This window comes from Palaemon carinicauda, chromosome 44 (genome assembly GCF_036898095.1).
Source record: "Palaemon carinicauda isolate YSFRI2023 chromosome 44, ASM3689809v2, whole genome shotgun sequence".
NCBI classification, from domain to species: Eukaryota; Metazoa; Arthropoda; class Malacostraca; order Decapoda; family Palaemonidae; genus Palaemon; species Palaemon carinicauda.
This window is the reverse complement of record NC_090768.1, coordinates 11,022,221-11,047,804: the sequence shown is the minus strand read 5'-3', so window position 1 is coordinate 11,047,804 and position 25,584 is coordinate 11,022,221. Positions and strand designations below refer to the sequence as shown.

At 43.9% G+C, this 25,584-nt stretch overlaps 1 protein-coding gene and 1 long non-coding RNA gene across 2 annotated transcripts in view; one reads left to right on the top strand and one right to left on the bottom strand.

Moving 5' to 3' along the window:
- Taf5 (TATA-box binding protein associated factor 5) overlaps positions 1-14,506 on the bottom strand; it is a 570,605-nt gene extending 556,099 nt beyond the window's left edge. Inside the window, exon 1 of the mRNA XM_068366349.1 lies at positions 14,352-14,506. The gene's annotated coding sequence lies outside the window, so the exon portion shown is untranslated. The remainder of the gene's footprint in view (positions 1-14,351) is intronic.
- A 4,530-nt stretch (positions 14,507-19,036) lies between these two features.
- Positions 19,037-24,597, top strand: LOC137634137 (uncharacterized). The gene is made up of 4 exons (XR_011042458.1): positions 19,037-19,127; positions 19,234-19,262; positions 23,985-24,067; positions 24,528-24,597. It is a non-coding gene; the product is annotated as an uncharacterized lncRNA (long non-coding RNA).
- Positions 24,598-25,584: the final 987 nt, after the last annotated feature.

The following is a 25,584-nucleotide window of genomic DNA, read 5'->3' as shown; positions in this document are numbered from 1 at the left end:
CGTCCAGCACCGGTCTCCAACCTCCTGTCTTCTTGGCCACCAGAAAGAGACGGTTGTAGAAGCCCGGGGATTGATGGTCCCGGACTATCACCACTGCCTCCTTCTGTAACAGGAGTGACACCTCTTGGTGTAACGCTAGCCTTTTGTCCTTTTCCTTGTAGTTGGGAGAGAGGTTGATGGGAGAAGTGGTCAGAGGGGGATTGCGGCAGAATGGTATCCTGTAACCCTCCCTTAGCCACTTGACAGACTGGGCGTCTGCACCTCTTCTTTCCCAAGCTTGCCAGAAGATCTTGAGTCTGGCTCCTACTGCTGTCTGGAGAGGAGGAGAGTCAATGTTTGCCTTTCGAAGGCTTGGGACCTTTCTTGGACCTGCCCCTGAAACCGTCTGGACGGGTACTTCCTCGGCTGGGGGCTCTGCCACGAAAGGGCGGAATAAATCTTGTAGAAGGAGTATCGGCCACTGGGGTGCGGTAAGTTCTAGGAACCGAAGGAGCAACCTTAGCCTTACGTGCTGAAGAGGCCACAAGGTCATGAGTGTCCTTCTGAATAAGAGCCGCAGACAATTCCTTGATAAGGTCCTCAGGAAACAGGAACTTAGAAAGCGGAGCAAAAAGTAACTGAGACCTTTGACAAGAGGTGATACCAGTGGAAAGGAAGGTGCAAAGTTGTTCCCTTTTCTTGAGTACTCCCGAAACAAACATGGAGGCAAGTTCGCCGGAACCATCGCGAATTGCTTTATCCATACAGGACATTATAAGCATGGCCGAGTCCTTGTCAGATGGGGCAGTCTTCTTGCTCAAGGCCCCCAGGCACCAGTCGAGAAAATTAAAAATCTCAAAGGCGCGAAAGACTCCCTTTAAGAAGTGGTCTAAGTCAGAAAAGGTCCAGCAGACCTTAGAGCGCCTCATAGCCAACCTTCGTGGAGAGTCAACCAAACTTGAGAAGTCAGCCTGGGCAGAGGCAGGGATTCCCAAGCCTGGTTCCTCTCCTGTGGCATACCATACGCCCGCCTTAGAAGTCAGCTTAGTAGGTGGAAACATGAATGACGTCTTCCCTAGTTGCTGCTTGGACTGCAACCAATCCCCTAACATTCTCAAAGCTCTCTTAGAAGATCTAGCGAAGACGAGCTTAGTGTAGGCAGACTTAACAGGTTGCATGCCTAGAGAAAACTCTGATGGAGGAGAGCGAGGGGTAGCAGACACAAAGTGATCCGGGTAAACTTCTCTGAAAAGAGCCAGGACCTTGCGAAAGTCAATGGAGGGTGGTAACGACTTGGGTTCCTCCACGTCCGAAGAGGGATCATCCAGGTGCGCAGCTTCCTCCTCAGAAACCTCATCACCTGAGGGTTGAGAAGCGAGAGGTAAAGTTACAGCGGTATGCTGAACGGCAGAATCCTGACAAGCGGGTGCATATACACTTGTGGATTCATCCTCAAGTCTCTGTTGAAGAGGATGAGGGCTGGTAATGACAAAGTCATGAGGCTGGGAAGAAGGAGGCTCTGCGGGAGTCTGGGGAGCAAGCGGTGTGAGAGGCGACTGTAGTAAAACCTGAGGTTCAGGCTGCAAAGTCTGCTCAAGCTGAGGAGAAAGAGGTAGATGCATGCGTTGAGGTGGCTGACTCATTGCATGAGGTTCATGTCTCAAGAGTTGCGCTTGCTTCAAGGGTTGAGGTGGCTGCGCAGTAAGAGGTTCCTGTCTCACGAGTTGAGGTTCTTGAGGTGGGTGCTGCGAGAGTTGAGGTGGCGGCTGCGCAGAAAGCGGCTCCTGTCTCACGAGTTGAGGTTCTTGAGGTGCTTGCCTCGAGAGTTGAGGTTCTCGCCTCGAGGAAAGGGGAGGTATCAGCTGCGAGAGCTGAGGTGGCTGCCTCAAGGATGGTAGAGGTTATCGTACCTCAAGAGGTTGCTGCCTCGAGGATGGTCTTACTGCAAGAAACTCTTGCCTCAAAGGTAGAGGAGGTTGTAAGGCATAAGACTCCTGTCCCCATTGTTGAGGAGGTTGCCGCGTGGTAAGAGGTTCCTGCACAACGCTGGTATCTGGCAACTCCCAACGCGGTAGCTCACGCATGGAGGTAGCTTGAGGAGCCTCAACTTCGTACGTCTGGCAGACTGGACTGCGTAGAGGAGGAGGAGCGCTCGTAGGAGGAGGTGTAACCTTCTTTGCCTGAAACTCACGCATCAATACCGCAAGCTGCGACTGCATAGACTGCAGCAAAGCCATCTTGGGATCAACAGACGTTGAGGTCTGTTGAGGCAGAGCCTTAACAGAAGTTGAGGTCTGTTGAGGCATCGCCTTACCTCTCTTAGGAGGCGTGCAGTCACCTGATGACTGCGGCGAGTCAGAGCTAGCCCAATGACTACATCCGGGCTGTACAACTCGTGCGGTCTGGACTTTACGCTTAAGAGGTCTTGAGACCTGAGTCCAGCGTTTTCTCCCCGAAAATTCTTCTGCAGACGAGTAAAATAAGGGCTCAATCGTCTGAGAGTGGAAGTGACGATCTCTGTAAGATACGCCCGCAACCACCGAGGATACTGCTGTGCGCCGATCAAGGCCTGCCGAACCCTTTTGCCCTTCGACATTGCTTATCCCCTGGGCTTGGGAGCTTGCAAGAGGTCCCGGACTGGGAGGACGACTGGCACGCACAGAAGTACCCTCACGCACAACACTGACACTGACACTAGCACTCGGCACAGCACTGGCACTACCACTTCCCACTGCACTTTTCACTTTAAGTTCCTTGACGTCTGCCAAGAGGAACTTGTGGTCACTCACTACCGACTCCACTTTATCACCTAAAGCCTGAATGGCACGTAAAACATCAGACATATCAGGCTGAGCACAAATAGTAGGATCGGGGGTAGCCACTACAGGGGGAGGAAAAGGTTGAGGATCATGGGGTGAGGAATAAAGCGAAGAGCGAGCCGAACTCCTCCTAACTCTCTCTCTCTCTAACTTAGTGGTATACTTGAGGAATCGAACAAAATCAAGTTCCGAAAGTCCGGCGCATTCCTCACATCGATCTTCCAACTGACAGGATTTTCCCCTACAGTCGGAACAAACGGTGTGAGGATCAACCGAGGCCTTCGGAATACGCCTAATACAAGTCCTACATCGTCTTTGGGGAGGAGCTTGAGAAAGGTCGGACATCTTGAATCAAGAACAGTCAAGGGGGATTCCAATTAAAGCAAAATATCGTTAACCATTAATCAAATCAATCTAAAAGCTATCTAAGCTAAGAGACAAGTTTCCTGTATAGCGAAAGCTGAAATCTTAGAGCAATACTTCACCAAAAACCGTGAACAAGACTCCAAAATTATAAGCGTATCCATGTAGGTCTTGCCGGAAGCACGACAGAGGAAAAATTGAGGTGGTGTCAACAAGAAGTACTGCAGTACCTGGCCACAGGTGGCGCTGGTGAGTACACCCCCTTCTTATATAGTGATCGCTGGCGTATCCCTTCCGTAGAATTCTGTCGGGCAACGGAGTTGACAGCTACATGATTATCGGGTAAGATTAATATTGAAAATAGAAAGGTGGTGTCATAAGGATCCCTTTACTTACAACTACAGCTGGCCTTCCTGGACTTCCTATTATTCTTCTTAGAAAAAGAAGAATCAGAATCAGAATCAAAGTCGGAGGAAGAAGCGGTGGTGGAGGAAAAAGCAGAAGCGGAGGAAGAAGAGGAGGAGGAGGAAGAAGCAGTGGAGGAGGAAGAAGCAGTGGAGGAGGAAGAAGCAGTGGAGAAGAGGAAGAAACAGAGGAGGAGGAGGAAGAAGAACGCACACCTCAAGCAACCAATGACAAAACTCCCCATAAAGTCAGAAACCACAGAGGTTATTCCAACAGGAATTACACGGGTTGTTTCAACAGGAACCATATAGGTTATTCCAATGAGAACCACAACACTGAGGAAGAATTTCATGGGTGGGAGGCAAGACACACTCACAGGGGCCTGCAACATGGCAACAAGCAGGGTCACAGGCATAGAGGGAACAAGGGTTACAGGCCTCGAAACCCTAGGCACAAGGGTCGACAGATAGACACAGGATAAGGAGTGGCTAACACAGGGGAAGGGGTGGCTAACACTGGGGAAGGGGTGGCTAACACAGGGGAAGGGGTGGCTGACACGGGGAAGGGGTAGCTGACATATGGGAAAGGGAGGTACTACAGTTGGCATCACCAGGATCACTGACATTGGGGGCATAATCTCGACTTTCACCACTGGTGTCACATCAGGAGACACTGGTACCGGGAACATTGGTTGAGAGGTTGTACTAACTACCAGCTCCCTCAACAAAGTCATGGAGGGCCTACCTGAAAGACCTAAGGAGGTCTAAGCCTTCCTAGGTCAAACGTCATCGTCACCGGTCTGCAGGGGAACAGATGGAGACACTCCAACCTCCGATGGGGTGTGACAAACACTAGGGAAGCCCCACTCACCACCAAAGCATGAAAAGCCCATTGATGTACACTTGAGGGCTCCTTCCTTTAGATACACACTTCCCGGAGACTGAGCCAAGGGTGTATGCACTGCATGCATTAACTCAGGAGAAAAAAAAACTAAATATTCTTCGAAATCTTCTTCGGTGTTCCCAGAACAGACCTCAGAGAAGGATCAGTTCTCTTTTTCCCTTCAGGGGCATACGCCTGCCACTGCACTGGAGGCCACGACCTACGCTTGGTAAACGGGGATGACTGCAACCAATCATGCCTCCTACAAAACACACCGAGAGAGAGTAGAGCCCTACAGCCAGTTTACTCATACACCGGTTGCAACATTTACCCTTTACCCAGCAAGTACGAATCTCTAGCTTCACATCCATCATAGCAGTCAACAATCAGCATTCACTTCCTGCAAAGAAAAGAAAAGAAAAGAAAAAAGTGAGGCTCTTATAACGTGGTGGGGCTCGCCCACCCACACGACCTGTCATTAATTACCTCATTAATAAAATAAACGGCTCTTCCAGATCAAGCCAAAATCATCTCCCAGTTTAAAGGATGAAATGTTTGTATATGCATAAGAACAAATGAAAGAAGGTATAATTAATTTTTTTTTTTACTTTGACCAGAATATGACAAATTCGTAGGTAATTTGTATTCTTCCTAACTATACAAACCTTAGCTATTTAATATGGGTAATTACTTTCGGCGTAGCTGAAATGACGAGCCATTAGAATTTTAACAAGGGTTTACTACCTCACCGCTAGTTAGCGGGGGGGGGGGGGGGGGGGGGCTTGTTACCCCCACCCCTCACACACACCTGTGCTGAGCTCACTTTGCTTAGAGGTAGGACTTCACGGGGGATAGGGCTGGCGGGCAAGTTTGATTAAATAGCTAGGGTTTGTATAGTTAGGAAAAATACAATTTACCTACGAATTTGTCATTTGTTCCGTAACTGAAATACAGACCACGCTATTTAATATGGGTGACTCAACCCTTTGGAAGGGTGGTAAGTCCCGGCCAGTACTGGCTTTTGGCTTTGCCCAGGGACTCAGTATCTGAGTGTCAGCACTCAACAATAAGGAGTCCCTGCACCTCGCTAGCACCTTGCTATGCAAGGGCTGCGGCCTATTTAAGCTGTGTGTGAAGGTTTGAAGAGTGACTCGTCCTAGGAAGTTGAACTGAAGTCCTTTAGATGGAAACTTTAGGCTAGGACTCTCCCAATAACACCTCGTCAGGGTATGGGGACGTGACAGTATTAGCTTAATACTAGGAACACAAGGAAACATGGTTTACCTGCAGTGGTTTGAGGTCAGCTGTGCAGAGAACCCAGGATGCTGCTTTCCCCAAGAAAGGGGAGGATGAAGAAAAGAATAAGGGCCAGACATACCTTTTCATTCATGCAGACTAAGACCGGGTAACAATGCCCTCAACCTTCTGCTACTTGTCCATTAAGGAGCCTGAGGTTTAAACCAGCTGTTGTGCAGCCACCACAGGGCCGATAGAGAACGTATCGAGCCTCCTGTGGGTCACGTCTTGCAGGTAGTGGGCTGTGAAGGTCATCTGACGCTTCAACACCCCTGCTTGTAGAACCTGCGTTACTGAGAAGTTCTTTTTGAAGGCCAGGGACGTAGCTACGCCCCTAACATCATGTGCTCTAGGGCGACGTGACAGAGGAGGGTCAGGATTCAGGGATAGATGGATTACCTTACGAATCCATGCCGAGATGATATTCTTGGTAACCCTCCTCTTTGTCCTCCCAGTGCTCACAAACAATGCCTGCACTTGGGGACGAACTGCAGCCGTTCTTTTAAGATATAGCCTCAGACTCCTTACTCGGCACAGTAGGAGATGGTCTAGGTCATCTGTTACAGAACAAAGACTTGACACCTGGAAAGAGTCGAACCGTGGGTCCGGCACTCCCGGATTCTGAGTCTTAGCAACAAACTCAGGGACGAATCTGAACGTTACCTCCCCCCATCCCCTTGAATGGGCGATGTCATACGAGAGATCATGAAGTACACTGACTCGCTTGGCCGAGGCCAAAGCTAGTAGGAACACCGTCTTCTAAGTCAGGTGGCGATCTGAAGCCTGGCAAAATGGTTCGTAGGGAGGTCTCTTAAGAGACCTGAGAACTCGAACCACTTTCCATGGAGGAGGTCTCACTTCCAACTGAGAGCAGAAGAGTTCATAACTTCGTATGAGTAGGGAAAGTTCCAGCGAAGAAGAAATGTCCACTCCTTTGAGCCTGAAGGCTAGACTTAAGGCCGAGTGATAGCCTTTCTCTGCTGAGACTGAAAGGCGCATTTCTTCTCGCAAATACAAGAAGAACTCCGCTATTGCTGGAATAGTGGCATCGAGTGGAGAGATACCCCTTCCACGACACCAACCACAGAAAACTCTCCACTTTGCCTGGTAGACCCCTGCGGATGACCTTCGCAGATGTCCAGACATCCTGTTCGCAACCTGTTGCGAAAACCCTCTCTCTGCGAGATGCTGGATAGTCTCCAGGCGTGAAGTCGAAGCGAAGCTACGGCTTTGTGAAAGATGTTGGCATGTGGTTGTTTGAGTAGCTAGTGTCGTGGAGGGAGTTCTCTCGGAAGTTCCGTTAGGAGTTGCAGAAGGTCCGGAAACCATTCCGCGTGATGCCATAGCGGAGCTATCAGGGTCATCGAGAGATTGACCGATATTCTGGTCTTGTTGAGTACCCTCCTCATCCGACAGAACGGGGGAAAGGCGTATACTGTACGTCGATGTTGTCCCACCATTGTTGGAAAGCATCTTGCCAGAGTGCCTTGGGATCCGGGACTGGGGAGCAGTACAGCGGGAGCTTGAAGTTCAGCGCTGTAGCAAACAGATCCACAGTCGGGGAACCCCACAAAGTCAGGACTTTGTTGGCTACTAGATGATCCAAAGACCACTCGGTACTCACTATCTGAGACGCTCTGCTCAGACTGTCGGCGAGCACATTCCTCTTGCCTGGAATGAAGCGAGCCGATAGTGGAATCGAGTGGACTTTGGTCCATCTCAGTATCTCTACTGTGAGATGGGATAGCTGCTCTGAAAAGGTACAGCCCTGCTTGTTGATGTAAGCCACTACTGTGGTGTTGTTGCTCATCACCACCACAAAGTGACCCGCCAGGTATTGTTGGAACTGTTGAAGGGCCAGGAATACGGCCTTCATTTCTAGCAGATTTATATGGAGGCACTTTTCAGATTCTGACCACAGGCCTGAGGTCCTGTGGTGTATAACGTGGGCCCCCCATCCTTTCTTTGAGGCGTCCGAAAACAGCATCAAATCCGGGGGGAGGACGAGAAGATCCACTCCCCTTCGTAGGTTCCCGTCTGTCACCCACCACTGAAGATCTGTCCGTTCCGCAGGACCCATAGGGATCATGACGTCCGGGGAATCGTGTCCTTGATTTCACCGGGACTTGAGTCGCCATTGCAGAGATCTCATTCTGAGGCGACTGTTGGAAACTAGACGGGCCAGGGATGAGAGGTGACCAAGGAGACGTAACCACGATTGGGCTGGGAGTTCTTCTCGTCTGAGGAAAGGACTCGCGACCCTCCTCAGCCTTGCTATCCTGTCGTCTGATGGGAAGGCTTTGTGGAGATTGGTGTCTATTTTCATGCCTAGATATACTGTGCCAGTCTTTGAGTAGGAAGCAGAGAAGACTTCTCGAGATTTATCATGGTCAGCAGATCCTGGCAAAGTCCCAGAAGTTTTTCTCGGTGTCCGATAACGGAGGAGACGGATGCCGATCCTGTGTGCCCACGACGATATTAGGGTGAACACTCTGGTGAAAACCTGAGGTGCTGTGGAGAGACCGAAACACAGCACCTTGAACTGGTAGATCTTGTTGTCTAGGCTAAATCTTAAGTACTTTCTTGAAGACGGATGGACTGGGATCTGGAAGTACGCGTCCTTCAGATCCAGTGTACACATGAAGTCTTGAGGTCTCACTGCAAGTCTGACCGTGTCTGCCGTCTCCATGCTGAACGGGGTCTGCTTGACAAACCTGTTCAGAGCTGAGAGGTCGATGACTGGTCTCCAGCCTCCAGACGCCTTCTTTACAAGAAAGAGTCGACTGAAGAAGCCTGGGGACCCGTCGACGACCTCTTGGAGAGCGCCCTTCTTCAACATGGTCTCGACTTCTGCCCGAAGGGCTTGCCTCCTTGCCGATCCCATAGCAAGGGAGCTCAACGACACTGGATTCGCTGTCAAGGGAGGTAGAGATGTTATGAACGGGAAGCGATATCCTTGACTGATTACGGAAATCGTCCAGGAATCGGCCCCGAGTTGCTGCCACCTGCTTGCGCAACTTTGTAGGCATCTCCCCACTGGTGGACATGCTGGGGGACTGCCAATCCTAGCGTTTGCGGCCTCGGGCACTCCCTCTAGGACTTTTTCCTCCCCTGGAGGACTTTTTGCCTTTCTTGTCCTTGGCAGGAAAGGGCTTTGACACTGTTGTCTTCGCTGCCGTTGCCGGTTTCGTGGTCTTGGTAGGGTGTGGTTGCTGGGTTGCTGGAGGTTTATAGGGCTTTGATGATAAAGTCCTATGTAGGAGAGAGTCCTGGTTGGACTTCCTCCACATCTCAGCTGCCTGCTCCACGTCCTTAGGCTCAAACAGATTCCTCCCCAAGATGGAAGAATGTCTGAGCCTGCTGATCTCGATGCTGGGGACTTTCTGGTGGAATCTCTCAGACACCGCATCTCGACACTTCAAGATGGTATTAGCCCACAAGTTCGAGACTTGGTGGGCTAGAAACTCGATGGTATGAGTGCCTGAAAGTAGAAAGGTCTCCATGGCCCTCCTGGTACTCTCCTTGGACAAGTCCTCAGATCGTAACAGTATGCCCAGACACCCTAGCCAGATGTCCAGCCACGAAGTTGCCTGCATGGCACACTTCGCCACCTTCTCCTGGCTGAGGATCTCCGTAGCTGAGAAAGACACTTGCCGGGTGGAGAGTCTCTCTAGAGGGACTCCCCTGGTAAGCTCTTCCAAAGAGTGGTGTAAAGGAAGGGCTAAACAAGTCTCCTCTATGATGTCGAAGTACCTCCTCTGATGGACACAAGGAGGCGGGAGGAGTTTGTTACCGGCGCTGGACCGACTGGAGGAGGCAAGCTCGGAGAGCTGGCCCTCGACCTCATCCCCGGCACTCTTAACCCCTTGGGATCAAGGCAAAGCCACACTGGCCCTAGAGGGTTTTTGAGTACCAAAGACTCGGTCCAAGACCGTGTCCTTGCCCTAATGAGGAGGAATCTCTGGGTCCGCGAACCCATTGAGATTCCTCATCAGGGTCAGAACCTGCCAGAACGCATGCTCTGACTCCTAAAGCTCTCCTCCTGAAGGGCTGGCAGCGAAGTCTCCTGACCCTAAAGGCTCTTCTTTGGGGGACTTGTGGACGTTCTCCGAGGGCTTGGCTGGCTCTGGTCTAATCCTTGAGGATGACTTTGGAATTGTCTTGGAGTCCTTCGACTCCCTCCTGGGAGGGTTACAGGACTCCAGCAGTGATGGTGGGAGGCTCTTCTCCACCCCGACCCGAGAAGACTTCTCTACGTGAGGTGCGGTTTCCCTCATTGGTGCGATGGGGGAACGCCTCACCTCACGTGACTCCCGAGGACAGGAAATCTTCGTCCGAAGGGGAGGGAGAGAAAGTCTGGGGGGGGGGAGGAGACCTTCCTCAAAGACTTCCGAGGAGTCAACTTCGCCCTTGGAGAAGTCACCACGTCAGCTACTCCTCTCTTCCTCTTCAGGGGAGTCGAAACTGCCACTGATTTGTGTCCCAGCTCAGAGAGAACAGGCTTAAAAGCCTGTACGACCACTCTGACAAGGGACCCAAACCAGGGCTGCCGACTGACAGCGCAGATACTCCCTCTGGAGGGAAGGGGATCGTTCGATCCCTAGGAGGAGTTACCAAAGCAGGGTCGGCCTGAAAAGAAGAAGGCAAGTTCCTGGACCTATCCGGAGTTCTCTCTCCCTCCGGCGAGCGCGCTGTTCTGCACTTGTGAGGGGGGGACGGGGAAGCGATGACGATGACCTGGCCGCGCATCGTCCTGCAGCCTCGCACATGGGATCGCGCTGGGGGTCGCGCGATGGGATCTTACCTGAATCGAGCGCGGGCGATTGATCGCACGCGTAAGCGATGACGCGGGTGCGCGGCAAGCGCTGGCGTGCAGGCGAGGGCACGCGTTGGCGCGTGGGCGATCGATGGCGTGCAGGGGCGCGTTCTGGTGACAGCAGAGGGCGCGCAGCAAACTGAATAAGCGCTCGCGCGAAGGCGATTGTTCGCACGCGCGGAGGATCACGATGAGCCTGTGAGGGCGATAACGTTGGGCGCGCGCGCAGGGGATATATCCCTTGCGCGCGGGCGCGCATGAGGGCGCACATCAGGAACAACAACAGGAGGGCGCGATGGAGACTGCGCGCAATGGCGCGTAGGTGAAGGATGGCGCGCTGGCGAGCAGGGGAAAAGATTACCTTCCCCTTTGCGCCCAGATCCGAAGATTGTGGGCGCGCAGGAGATCGTTGGCGCGCAGGCGAGTGCTGGCGCGTAGGAGAGCGCTGGCGCGCAGGCGAGCACTGGTGCGCAGGAGATCGTGGGCGCGCATGGCGTGCATCAGGATGAGGGCGCGCAATGGCGCGATGGCGAGCAGGAGAGCGTTGGCGCACAGGAGCGCGCTGACGCGCAGGTGAGCAATGGCGCGCAGGTGAGCGTTGGCGCGCAGAAGAGCGCTGGTGCGCTATAACAGGATCAACAGCTGGAGAGCGTTTGCGCGCAGGCGAACAATGGCGCGCAGGGGATTCCTGGTGTGTAAGGGACTTAGTCACATTGTGAGAAAGTCCCTTGTGCCCCGAAGGGACCGATGCCCGTTTAAAAACAGGGTTGGTAGGCGCCCACAGCGCATCAGCGGCCAGGAACGGCGACGGCAGGTCAGCAGGTCTGGCGGGTGGAAGGTTGGCGTGTCCTTTGTAAGGACGACCTTCCACCAAAGGAGATCGTGAACGATCTGCGGAGAGGTCCAGGGATGTAGCTGGCAGGGTCGGTGAATGACGGCGAGGTTCCTCTGCGGCAGACTGCGGGGATGACGAGCCGAAGAGTTGCCTCCTAACACCCTTGTAAGGTGAAGGAAGTCTTCTACGGCGAAGAGGAAGGCAGGTTTTACGCCTTATACGCCCTCTGGGGGCCGTGGGGTCAGCAGGCTGACCAGCAGTCCTCCGAAGAGGAGTTTCTGTTAGTGAACTCCCCCGAGGGGGAGAATCACAGACAAGAGAGACCGTTGGACTTAGTTCCTCCCTCGAAGGATGTTCAGAGGAGGGAACTAAGCCTTCAGCTACATCAGCAACATCAGGAGCAGAGGTTTGATACAACTCATCAGAAGCCTCTGTCACAACAAAGTCGACGATAGACAGAGGATCGACCTCTGCTAAAGTCGGCGATTGTTTGACAGCTGCTCCCAATTTGATCATGTCAAACAAGGCTTCCTTGGAGGGCGAACCCTCAAGCCCCAAGGAAGCCCAAAGCTGCAACAAATCATGATTAGTTACATTGACATTAGAAATAAATTCCTCCCCCGGGGGAGGAGGAGGAGCTGCCGCGCAATGGAAGGCAACTCCCTCTCCCAAACCCCGAGATCGGTCAACAGAACTGCGGTCTACGCTACCACTCGACAGTTTCTCGGAAGAAACCGATCGAGTGGGAGCTTTGGAGGAGGTTTGGGGCACGGAAGAAGAGCCCTTGGGATTTTCTCCTTTCAAAGAAATCTTCGAAGGAGAAATATCCCGCCTGGACTTCTTCCGGCGCCGGGAAAACCTCTCCCATTGGGAGGTAGACCAATCCCTACACTCACCACATATGTTACTCTTATCACACCGTTGGCCCCTACAGTAAGGACACAAGGTGTGTGGGTCCGTTTCGACCATATAAGTTCCACAAGGCCAGTCAGGTAAACCGGAACACTTACGCATCGCAAAGGCCAACTTCACAAACACTCTGTCAAAAAAAAGCAAACAAAAGATTAGTAATGGCTGTCAGAGAAGGCGAGGGTGACAGCGGACACGTCCGACTACCACCCGAGCTGAGAGCAAAGAGAGCTCAGCACAGGTGTGTGTGAGGGAGGGCGGTAGCAAGCTACCCTCCCTACCCCCCGCCGCTAACTAGCGGTGGGGTAGTAAACCCTCGTTAAAATTCTAATGGCTCGTCATTTCAGCTACGCCAAAAGTAATTACCCATATTAAATAGCGTGGTTTGTATTTCAGTTACGGAACAAATAGAAAAAATAAATAAATGAATCTACATAGACCATACAAAGAAGATTTAAGGAAATGAATTAATCAAGCAACAACAACCATACACAGATGACAAAGAAAATGATATGATCACTTTTATGCTGTGAATGAAATATAAAGAAGAAATAAATGTTTTGTCACTTGTGGAGAAAGAGACAAAATAATGTACAGTGTCAGGAAGATAAAATAAAAAATAAAATAAACTACAAGTGGCTATTCCTCGACCCTGAACCAAGATTACAACTTAACCCAACAGTTAGGTGGGGACCTAACCTAACCAAAGCTTACTTGTTCTTACCTACCAGGAGGGGTCACAAAACCAACCCCAGCTCTAGATAAAATTGCAGTTCCTACTGTATTCATAGATACCTTTAACTGTTCTTATGAAAATAATTGGACGAAATCGGTGTTTTCCAAATTATGAACGCTTCAATATTTCAAAAGTTATGAATGAAAAACCAGTTTTTTAAAAAGGATACCAAACACCAGTGTACTAACTAACCTATGGTTCTCCACCTAACCTAACATAGGAGCCACATCTTTACCTACTCAACTATCACGGGATGCTTGCCACCCTGCAACATCTGCCTTGGACTGATGTATCCTCAACTTACCCTGAGACTAAGTCTCAACACTATGTTTGCTACCCAGTAATACTTTCGGAGAAAATAAGGTTTTCCTAGTGTATTTTTGGAGGCCTTCAAAAATTTTGATGAAGATAAGTGTCAGAAGTCTGTATTGGGTAGTGCATATAATGTTGGGTTACAGATTCCTTGTCCACCAAAACACTTGCCCACTTGGCTAACCAGCGTAGTGTAAAATGTACCATTTGCCAGAACAGAGGAGTATTAAAATAATGTTTAATTGCGAGCATAGCAAGCCCCACCTTTACGAAGACCAGTAAGTGAATAATTAATGTTAGTTCATTACCAACATACCAATAGATGCAATAAGATATGGGTGACGACCATAGGAAGAATTCTCGGGGTATATGTATGATAGCGGCCACCTGTATGTTTGATTATGGCCAACTTAGCATACGGCCGTGTAAGGGGGGTCGCAGGCCTGTTAAGTGAAGTAGGTAAGGACACGGCTTGTTGGTTAGGTTAGGGGGAAAAGTTTGGGTCAGTTGATGTCCATTTTCAGTCCACAAAGGAGAAACTGGCCACAAATATACAAAGGCTCCGAATTCTCGTTTTCTCTGCGAGCAGCAGGCCTGGTAACCCGATGACCTACACACATACCTCTGTAATTCCTAAGTTGAATAGACCCCTTCTAACTAATACTTCCCTCTTATTCAATAACATTCCATACCCTACGGTGGCATAACCAATCAACGACTCTTACCAGGCGACGTTAACACAACTTCTGGTTGCCTATCATGATGTGGACCCCAATCAAGATATCCTATGGATAAACTACGTGTAACAATGTCTGACTTTCATCACTCCCACCGTTAATAGGTAACACGATTTACCCAAGGTGGGATGTGCCCATTTGTCCAATTACCGTAACCAAAGTATAAAAGGGTTCTAGGCTAGGCCTGACAGCTTGTTGACCAAATTTCTCTATTTCTATGAATCTATTATAACCTTTTGTAAAGAATGAAGGATTAACTCACCTAAAGATAAAGTTTCTAGGTTAGTTAATAGGACTTAGATGCCGGACTGAGGAGATAAAGGGGTTTTGACGGGGCTGTTTACATTATACATTTCCTAAAACTTGACGTCAATCAAACTTTTGTTTATATTCTGTTGCGAATATCTGCGTTTGCAACTTCGGGTCTTTCGAATATTGATTCTCATCAAATCTTCAGTTTTGTTGTATAACATGTGTATATGATTATATTGCACATTCAAGTATCATAATAATTATGATTATAATATTAAAAATATTTTTGTCCCGTTTAACACTATAAACAATATTCTTTGGGTCTTGATTTATAATTTCTAAGAAGCATTACATCATCCGTTAGGGTTCCTGATTGATCAAAGGATAATGATGTAAGTTGTATACCACAATAAAACTAAAACAATCATTCAAAAAGCTTGTGAGAACATAACATCTGTTTGATGATGTTTTAGCTTCGTTTGATTTTGATATACTGTCTTTAAACCTATGGGATAATAGTTATAACAATGGTAGTATGTGGGAAGCATCTATAGTAGGTAGATAGATAGGGCAGGGCACCAGCTACCTGTTGATATACTACCGCTAGAGTTATTGGGTCTTTTGACTAGTCAGACAGTAATACATTCTCTCTCTCTCTCTCTCTCTCTCTCTCTCTCTCTCTCTCTCTCTCTCTCTCTCTCTCTCTCTCTCTCTCTCTCTCTCATTACGACTTATTTTTCTATAGTTTATACATACACCGAATAGTCTTGCCTATTCTTTCCACATTCTCCCCTGTCCTTATAGGCCTACACCTGACAGCACTGAGATTACTAAACAATTCTCCTTTGCTTAAGTGGTTAACCATTGCAATGTAATTGTTCAGTGGCTACCTTCCTCTTGGTAATGGTAGAGGAGACTAGCTATGATAGGCAGCTCTTCTAAGAGAAGGCGACTCCAAAATCAAACCATTGTTCTCTAGTCTTGGGTAGTGCCATGACTTCTGTACTATAGTCTTCCACAGTTCACTCACTGTCTTGGGTTAGAGTTCTCTTACTTGAGGATATACTCGGGCACTGTTCTCTTATTTTTCTTCCTCTTTTTTAAGTTTTTACAGTTTATATATGAAATATCTGTATTAATGTTGTTACTATTCTTAAAATATTTTATTCTAATTGTTCATTACTTCTCTTATAGTATATTCCCTTTCCTCACTGGACTATTTTTCCTTGTTAGAGACCTTGGGCTTATCGCATCCTACTCTTCCAACTAAGGTTGTAGCTTAGCAAGTTATAATAATAATAATAATAATAATAATAATAATAATAATAATTAAAATATACGTATGGTATGTGGGCCAGAATTCTTAGGTCGATGATTGTTAATTTTAGTCATGGGTGATTTTGGAGATTTCTGTATTAGTTGTCTTTATTCTTTTACTCTGTCGCGTCTTGAATATTGTTTTCCACCTAGTTCTTGACCAGCTACAGTGTGTCTTAAATTGTAAAGAGAAAAATAAAGATTGTGTGAGAGTAGTGGTGCCATATAGACCTTGGGTGGTGCAGTAAAGCCGTGTTTGCTAAGTGTGATCGCATTGTGAGCGGATGAAAACTACTTCATTTAGCATAATTTTATCGGTTGTAAATGAGAAATGTCTGTAGGAAATGAAAGTGCTTATAAACCTTCAATGTGATGAAAAGGGATATACAGTATTTATTTGACCCACGGGCAGATCTGAAACAGGAAAAGATAAAGGCTAAGAGTAGTGTGATAACGTGTATTTTTTTCTAATTTAGAGGGTATTAAAGGTGATATTAAAAAAAATAAGTGACTTCGTCTTAATTACATGGATAGAATGCATTTAATATTAAAATGGTGTAAGTTTAAGATATGTGCAATAACTCAAGTTATCAGAACCGGACGTCCAAATTATCTAAAGAGAATTACTACACGTGCAGCCAACGAATCATGTCGACACTAGAATAATTACATATGATTTCGAGTTACTGGAACCAAGATGTATGTCTGCTATAGATTCTAGAGTTTTTAAATATGAGGCCCCAAGACTATATATAACAAGCTCCCAATGGACATTCGAAATACTGAAGATATTGAGGCTTCCAAGAAGAAACTGAAAACTTTCTTGTTTTCTAGGTGTTTCGACAATTAACGCAGAATACGTTGTGTGATACCTTAATTACTTAAGGATGTATACGACAAACTAACCTTATAGGGTTCTGTAGGCCCAGTGCGTAAGATTTCCTGACATGATAGAACCAGGTAAACAGCCCTTTAAGTAAATTTTAAGGGAAATTATTGTATTGACGGGTGAAAACTGATCTTTGAAAAAATGCAGAGAGAGTCAGTTGGTGGATTTATGAAAATTTTCTGTAAATCTAATTATTATACCAAAGAAATTTGAATTTTTGGATGATTTTGCGAAAACAGTTGAACTATTTGATGCTGCTGAGAGGGAGACCTTTCTGCTCCTAGAATGTGGAAGGTATTTTTTACGAATAAAGTTAAAAAAAAAAAAGTGACTTGCTGGTTAAAAGGTTTTCTAAAACTTCAGGTATATAAAAAAAACAGGTTACTTATACAATTGTTGATACGATGTATCCTTTCATGGTGGCTTAATGCTGTTCATGTTCCTGATGGGACCAGTAACTATAGGTCAACGACCAAAGTATATAGCATGGAGAAGATGCCGTGAGAAAATAGATCAAATCAACAACAAAAATCTAAAGTATTATATATATTATGAATAGAAAGAGTATGGTACGGTCAATGCATTAGTCGGCAGGAAATGTTTTTTCAAGTTCAATCCCTTAGCCCAAAGGAGACGATAAGTATGCTATTTCAGAAACTGGCCGAGAGTGAGAGGGATTTCTTACATAATTTTAGAATGTGATCTTAAGTTTCGAATAGCTATTCACGATGAAGGGGACAGATATACATGAATGTCATTGATCATGTGTTAAAATTGTTTTACCTTCAGAAATATGGTCATAATACTAAAGAATGTACAATGTTAAATATAGTAGAGTTTGTGGAAATTGTGTTCGTAATTGTAGGATATCTAGGTGCGCAAGGTTACATCTAACGAAATAATTTAATTTTGATTGTTTCTAATGTGTAAAATAAATGAGACAAAACATAAAAAAGATGCTGAATACAAAGGGAAATCGATGTGTTGAAAAGCTTTGGTATGGTAAAAAATATAGTAGTCTAGACTGTGGAGTAGCTGCAGATACTGATCAAGGACTCAAACATATGTTTTACATTGTGCCAGTTGGAAATGGAACCGTTCAAATTAGAGTTTATAGATAGGACTCATTTGGTATTGATATTCTGTGTAGCAATGATAATTACAGACGGTGCTCATTACCTTGCGAAATTTTCAGCGTTACCATTAATGTAATTTGTGGCGAAGTATAATTGCGTATCCTTCAAATATCTTAAACTTCAATTCATGTTTCTGGGTTGCTTTTGATAGATCTATAGATGCGAAATAAGATTGGGCCTAAGACTCTATTTTTTTTTTTTACCACCATAAACTTAGTTTTATTTCCATTTAGCTTGTGTAATTACACTAACACTAGTAAGAAAGTGGTTTAAATTTTCAACGTTACCATTAATGTAATTTGTGGCGAAGTATAATTGTGTATCCTTCTAATATCTTAAATTTCAATTCATGTCTCTGGGTTGCTTTTGATAGATCTATAGATGCGAAATAAGATTGGGCCTAAGACTCTGGTTAATAGTTCACATATTAAGTAAGAGTTCGTTCACAGTAGTTTTTGTCTACCAATTAATTTTTAAACACTCAAAAGATTCATCTTCAATGTCAGTGAATTGTAAATCATTAAGTTCATGCACAACTGTCCACTACGTACTCCACTAATTGCTACTAAAAAGAGCAAATTTTTACTTATATTTTCGAAGCTCAGATTAAATTAAAGAATGTAATGTTATCGGTGAGCTAACTGATATGACAACAACGGGAATTTCGATATTTGGATAGGTGATACGTAATCACGAAGCGAAATAGCTTTATTGAACTATTAGAATAATATCAGCAGGAGCTAGAACCTTCAATTATTCGATCTAAGGTTGTATGTAGCAAGTCCTTACTTGATATCAGAAGGATCAATGATGTAAAGGCTTTCAAGAAGTTGAAGACTTTTTTTTTTTTTTTTTTTTTCAAAATACCAAGATAGCGTCGATTTGAAAATTAACATGGATTACGCTATATGATTATTTAGATACTTAAGAATGTATATTATTAACAATTTATTTTTTAGGTCCTGCAGTATACAAGGGCTTTCCGTGTAGCATTGGAGTCTGCAGCAATTAAGCAGAGTAAAGTACTTGAATCTTTGACACTAGTAATTAAAGAAAAGTGCAGATAAATTCTGATTATGTAGTATCAAATGAGTCTTAAGAGTGCAATTTCGTTATTTTTACTTTTTTTTTTTAGTTTGTTGCATATTGTTTTTCCAAATATAAGCGAGATCTAGACTCCAGTTTTCTTCCTTCTTTTCGATATCATGACGTCATTGGCAGGCCTCTAAAATTGACAAAAGTTAAGTTCCAAAATCAAATAACATATGGAAAATAAAATATAAGATATACAAAATCATAATAAATGATAACTTAAATTTGTTTTAAAAACCGTTTATACCTCATAGATTTATAAAATGTTTATCACATTATAGAACACTATTGTCTGGTTCGTGACGTCAGGCACAAACCTAAACATTTCCCTTCACAGCGTCTGCTTCGTCGGGTAAGGACGTGCTCCTCTTCCTAGAAATTTTTATCCTGATTCATCTGTGAATTTATACAGTGCATTTGTTATATCCAAGTTCTAATTGATTCTTCATTTATTACAGATTCGACATACGGCAATATGCGTGCTAAGGTAAGTAAATGTTATGTGGATACTTTGTTTTTAAAATAAGCTTTTCTGGACATGGTGTACCGACGTGGTCCATGCTAGATAGGTAGTGTGAATTTCTTTCCTAGGTGTTATTTGTTTTTTAATAGTTTTATTTACAGTATTACGCATTGTTTTACTGTTAGTGATTGTGTATTTTATTTTTTATTTGTTTTTGAAATTTTATTAAATAGAACCAAACTGTAGTGTATGGATAACGTAAGCTAAGTCCTAAACTGTTGTGAAGTAATCGTAATGACTGAACTGGAATTAATTGTACCAACTAGTCAAAGTGTTAATAATAAACAGCTAAAGGAACGTAGGTCGATCGGCCACGTGTAACCAACTAGCTCTAGTGCGCAATAGGTCTAGTACGCAATTGACTAGACCTAGGCGGGTAAAGTTCATGGCTGTAGAAGGGGTCGTCAGTGTATTAAAATTTTGCAACTGTAGTTATAACCTAATCAGGGATAAACGTTACCGCTGCGCTATTCATCTACTTATTCCATCGCAGGACTGCCATAATCCGAAGAGTTCTAACCTTTAAGGATATCAAAGAATTGGGCGGATAGCTAATTTATTTGCTCTTTGAATTGGACGGATAGCTAATTTATTTGCTAAGTTACGAGGGCGTAAAATTCGTAATATAGTCAATTTTAGTTGGATATCCGTAACCGAAATTATAATTTACAGTATTGTAAATACCCTTTGCCTAAACTCTGGAACCTCGTTCAATGTATCAAGCATGGAGCTTGTATAACCAGACTTTGATAATAAACGATGAGAAAGTTAGGTAAAGTTTATTGAAATGCGCATCGATATCTTGGATTCGATTGTCCGGAGATGTCAACATTCATGAAGGCCGCTTTGTCCAATTTACATGACATCTTTGAAAAATTCTCGTTATATATAGGTAATTTAATATAGGATGCTCTAATGTTCTACAAAATTGGGTCAGAGTTTACTCAACCCAATGGGAATGTTTCGAAAAATCACAACAAAGTAACACCTAAACTACCCTATAGAAGAAATAGGGGCATTCATTTAAATTATAGTTTACAAACTACCCTTTTGTATTTGTCACTCTAACCAATGTTAGCCGTACATTAAAGGGAAAAATGCTTTACGCTGTTTCCAATGCTTTTTATTATATGTAACTGGTGCTGGCTTAGTATGTGGCCTACCATACGAATATGGCCTATGAAATTCTATCTTTTACTATGTCCTAACCTAACAAGCCAGGTAGGCCACATGCTAAACCAGAATAACAAAGAGTGCATACTAAACTGGCACCATGCAAGCTCTTTAAACTATTGTCTTCTACCCAACATGTTCCCACCATCCATCCACAACACTCACTTTCTCTGTAATCTTTTTTAATAATTTTTCAAGCTTTCAGGGAAGGATTCCCGTAATGCACATCAATGTCCTCTCTTAGTCCATGCAATAACTCTAGTCTGATTACTTTGCTATAGATCTTGATTATTAGTAGTACTCTTGCTCTTCTAATCGGTCTTGACCCCTATCTTGATGGGCATTTTTTTTTTCTATAAATACATCTGCCTGATTTTCTAAACTGTTTGAAGTCGAGGCTTCGCATTTGCATCAGCGCGTTTTGTGTTCCTTATTTTCACTTCTTTTTCAACCACCTTTATTGTAGTACACTTACCATTTGTGCACAATCTTTGTACGGTTGTTGAAGCTCTCTTGCATTTCTTTTATCACTGTGGACAAAGTATGAAGTGCTTAAAATTCTCTTCTACTTTACAATACAGTTTATATTTTCCCTTGGTGTCTTTTTTTTATATTAAAGCCCAATGTGTTTTTCCTTGCTTTGAATGATACAATTAACAAATGTATTGTCATTCTTCTTCCTTGATTACACTTTTCCAGTATTTATGCAAATATAGCACCAGATCTCCTTGATCTGGTGCCTCAATCTTCTTCCCAGCTGGTTCCCATTTTTATATGGGATTGCCGTTTCCATCTTTTTCTATTCTGCGCTTCTGCCTCATCAATCCCCTTCTCCTGTAAGTCTCATCTCACACAGTCCCTCCATCTCTTTCTTGGGCTCCCTCTTCTTCTTCCCTGAACCTCCATCTCCATGGTATGTCTCCCAACAGGGTCCTCATCTCTCCTCATCAGGTGTCCATACCATCTCAGCCTCCCTTCCTGCACTTTCTTTGATATTTCCACCACCTTTGTCGACCCCCTTATGTAGTCATTTTTTATCCGATTCTCTGTTGTCACCCCAGTCATCCACCTAAGCATTCTCATTTCTGCCACATCCATCTTCTTCTGTCTTCCTCGTGCTTGCTGTTTCCGGTCCATACAACCTCAGTGGTATTCTTTTGTCACAAAGAACCCCTGAGGCTACTCTCCAGTTGTTCCACTCCATTTCTGGTTTCTATCTTCATTACTGCCCCCCCCCCCCCCCCCTCTAGTTTTCTCCTGTCTACACATTTACAATAGTCATGTTTGTTGTGCAATGTCTTGGTCTCAACTTTCCTCATGTCAGAAGTGGTTTTGGGAGATTATGGATATTACCGCTAGTGAAAGAATACAATAAATTAAGCTATACTTGGAAGCATTCGTTTGTATGTATATTACGCTGCAAAATTGTGCTCATTTGAATTTGAGTAATTTTCAATACTAAAGATATCTCAGGAGGTAAAATTTCTAGTTAATTGCCTTTATATTGGATCATCTATTAACAAGATTTTTCTGTCACAAAAGCAGGATACTGGGAGGGGGGCATGCACGAATATTACCGTTTGCCAGTGCATACAAAGTTGTTTTATTTTCCTGTAATGTTAGCGTGCGCAGCTCAACATTACCGCTTGCCAGTACATACGAGCTTGATGTTTTATTTTCATGTGAGCGAAGCTAGATAATGACGGAAGAGGACCAATATACAATGTCAAGGAGAATTATGAGACCCGGGGATCGTTCAGACCGTCACACCTGGTTACAACGGGGAGAATAGCACAGTGAGGAAATGAAATTAGAAAGTGGGCAATTAAACTTGGAATTTTTTGTTTTGGAGATGTGGATATGTACTCCAAATAGTATGATGTAACCATTACCTGGCTTTTTAACCAATTACGAACTTCCAAATATTGCACCTTATCAGATTCAGGTTGAGGCTTCGCCTTTGCAACGGCGTGTCTGTCTTTAGTTTTGTGTTCCTTATTTTCACCAGTTTTCTTTTCATACACATTTGTAGTACATTTTTCTTATTTTCAATATTTGCTTCAACTTTTTTTTCAACCTCCCATGTCAGTCTCCAAGAGGGAGCATAATGGGAATAATCAGTATTTCCAAGTGTAATTTTGTATAAGTCTGCAGTTGATTATGATGAAAATGCCCTCTGTTCAGCTTATAGTATAACTATTGTTACTCATGAAAGTATAACATTACTGCTTGCCATTACATAGCTTGATGTTTTTCTATTTTGCAAGGAAGCGAGCCATGGCGGAGCAAAAAAAAAACACGAATGTTTAGTGAATCGTAGAGAACTAAAATTTTCAGCAGCCAATTGCATGAACCGTGTGTTTCCATTTTTTTTTTTATATCATCTCGTATCATTAAATTATTACTGCAAATCACAGGTCTAGTATTTGTCCCATAATTGTTAGTATTTATCCCATGGCTTTTTTTTCTTATATAATAGGTCGTATGTTTACCGAAAGTGGAGTGAGGGTTTGTCAACTTTCATTTTGTCTTATATAATAGGTCGTATGTTTACCGAAAGTGGAGTGAGTGTTTGTCAACTTTCATTTTTTCTTATATAATAGGTCGTATGTTTACCGAAGTGGAGTGAGTGTTTGTCAACTTTCAAACTAGTTTTCCTTGCTATTCTAATTTTGCATGTTCAGCCATTGAATTTAGCTGAAGTGTCCGACAAAAGTGGTGCATTGTGAAAAGTAATCCACCAAAATCATGTTTCTCTATGTAAAGAAATCCTGTAATGGGATGATCTTATAGAAAATCAATTTGCAAGTAGTGAATACCTGTTGATAAAAGCGGGCCAGTGGGAGTTTGGTGTACCGTATTAGTTTGACAAGACTATCAACCTTAATGTATTAAATTGATTGTACACTTGTAGGTCTTAACATAAATTATATGGGTATATCCCTTGGTGCTTATAGACCTAGCTGCCTGTGATGTAGGTATCCACATTCGTGCAAGGCTGTTTGCATTGTTATAAATGTCGGTTTATTTGAGTAATTTTATGACCGAGTGGCCTGTGGTCAGTCAAAGTGAAAGATAATGTCTGGTACCGTAAGATAATTTTTGCCTATACCAAGTGTCATTTTCCTAATGGTCAATACTAATAATATATTGCCACAAGAATGCTATTAAAGTCACGAGAGTACTTATTTTCTTTGTAGATCCCAAGATTTTCCCATCCCAATAATTTAACCACTGGCGATACTTTTTAGTAGAGACAAGATAGTCTAGAAACATTAAATGGAATTAAGGTAAAGTCTTCTATTGTCTGGTGCGGTCACCCTACAATGAGTTGCTCTATATGTCAGCTAGTTTTTCCTTATTGAAGGCTTTCCTCATTCCCCAGCTCTGTATGAGTAGTTACTCATTTTGGTTGTTCAATCTCCCTTATAATAATTATGAAATTAAATTTACTTTTGTGTATCTAGCTTTTAAAAAGAAGCGACGATTGTAATTTATTATCTTTTCTTTCAGTGGAGAAAGAAGCGTATGCGCAGGCTTAAGCGTAAGCGCAGGAAGATGCGTGCAAGGTCAAAGTAGACTGTTCTCCCTTTATAGTGAGTATTTGTATTGTAGTTTGTTCTTAACACTAAGGTCTACACGTTAAACTTGTAATATTGTAAAGATAACTTTACTGCAGTACTGTAAATACTTGCAGTACTGTAAATACTTTCATTTGAAATCGGAAATGTATCTACTTGTGGAACCTCAATGAATTCAAGATTACTTACATTGCATTACTAGAAACAATCTTAAATCAGAAATGTATCTACTGATGAAACTTGACATTATAAAGATTTCTATAGTTGCCTGTAATGTTTACACATAACTTATATTTTCAAGATTATATTTGAATAAAATAACCTGAAACTAGTATTTTCAAGGTAACCTTAATTGCATAACTAGAAACTTCCTTTTTGAAATCCGTAATGTATCTGCTCCATTAAAAAGTTGTGCCTTTTCATACCGAGTAATCTTGTTCAATATTTGGTGCCTAATCAATATTTTGTTTTTCAGGTAAGCTGCAGTCTGCCAACTGTGATGCTGCTGTACTTTTAAGGTTCACTCAATAAATGTGGGAGGTAAATCTGTTGTATATTTTTCCTTTGATCTACTTTTTTACCAATGAACATTAAAGTATATGTACACAATATTTTACCTGTGTTTATGGCTTACATATTTGAAAAGTGTAACAGAAAATAAGGGCCTGGTGTCTGTTATAGGAGTGTGTGTTGAATCTGTTGTCAGTAATAGAAAGTAACTGAAAAATGAAAAAACACAGATGGCTAACCTGGTTGCATAATATTTCTCCCCCTATTCCCATTTGTCTGGTATGTCTTGTCCCTTGCCTATTGTATATGATTAACTTTAAAATTGAAAATTTTAACTGAAGGTGTATTCCTAAGGCCTAGTGCCAGGCTTAATAGCCCACAGTAAAGTGCCTCAATTTCACAAGGGCTAGGCCTGGATTGCCCAAGATTTTCCCCACACTGTTCTACCTTACACCATTGACCTACACATTGCCGGAGTAAAAGCTAGTGTTGAGCAAATGAAAGATTTTCCTCACAGGACTTTCCTATCGGTTTCTGCCTCTTGTTGCTGTGGCACGACAGTTTTAGGCCATTTCGATCAGGGTGTGCACTAAATGTAAGAGGTGTACCTACAGGTCTTATTAATTGCCTCTGCCTTCAGTACAGCAGTATACACTTAACCCGTATCATTATTTTTTCTGATAAATAATGATACAAACCGGTTATTTAAAAATTACTAGTCCTATGCAGATATAAACAAGTGATTGTGTGTGTTTACGATGTCTAATAATTTAACTATCGCGAGCCCACAGGCTGTACCTGATGAAGTCTCGACTGTTACTTTATACTTTATCCTGTGAGGCATTATGTCGAATCTACGAAGAGAGCTTGCCCACATGTCGAGCAACCTCTTGTTAGTATAATCATTGTCATGAGGAAAAATACAAAAGCTATTGATTTGGACAGGTCATGTACTGTTCAGAACCTTCCCTTGACCCCCCAAAGAATGGGACGTGGAGCTCATGTCGGTTAGCGGCCCCTTG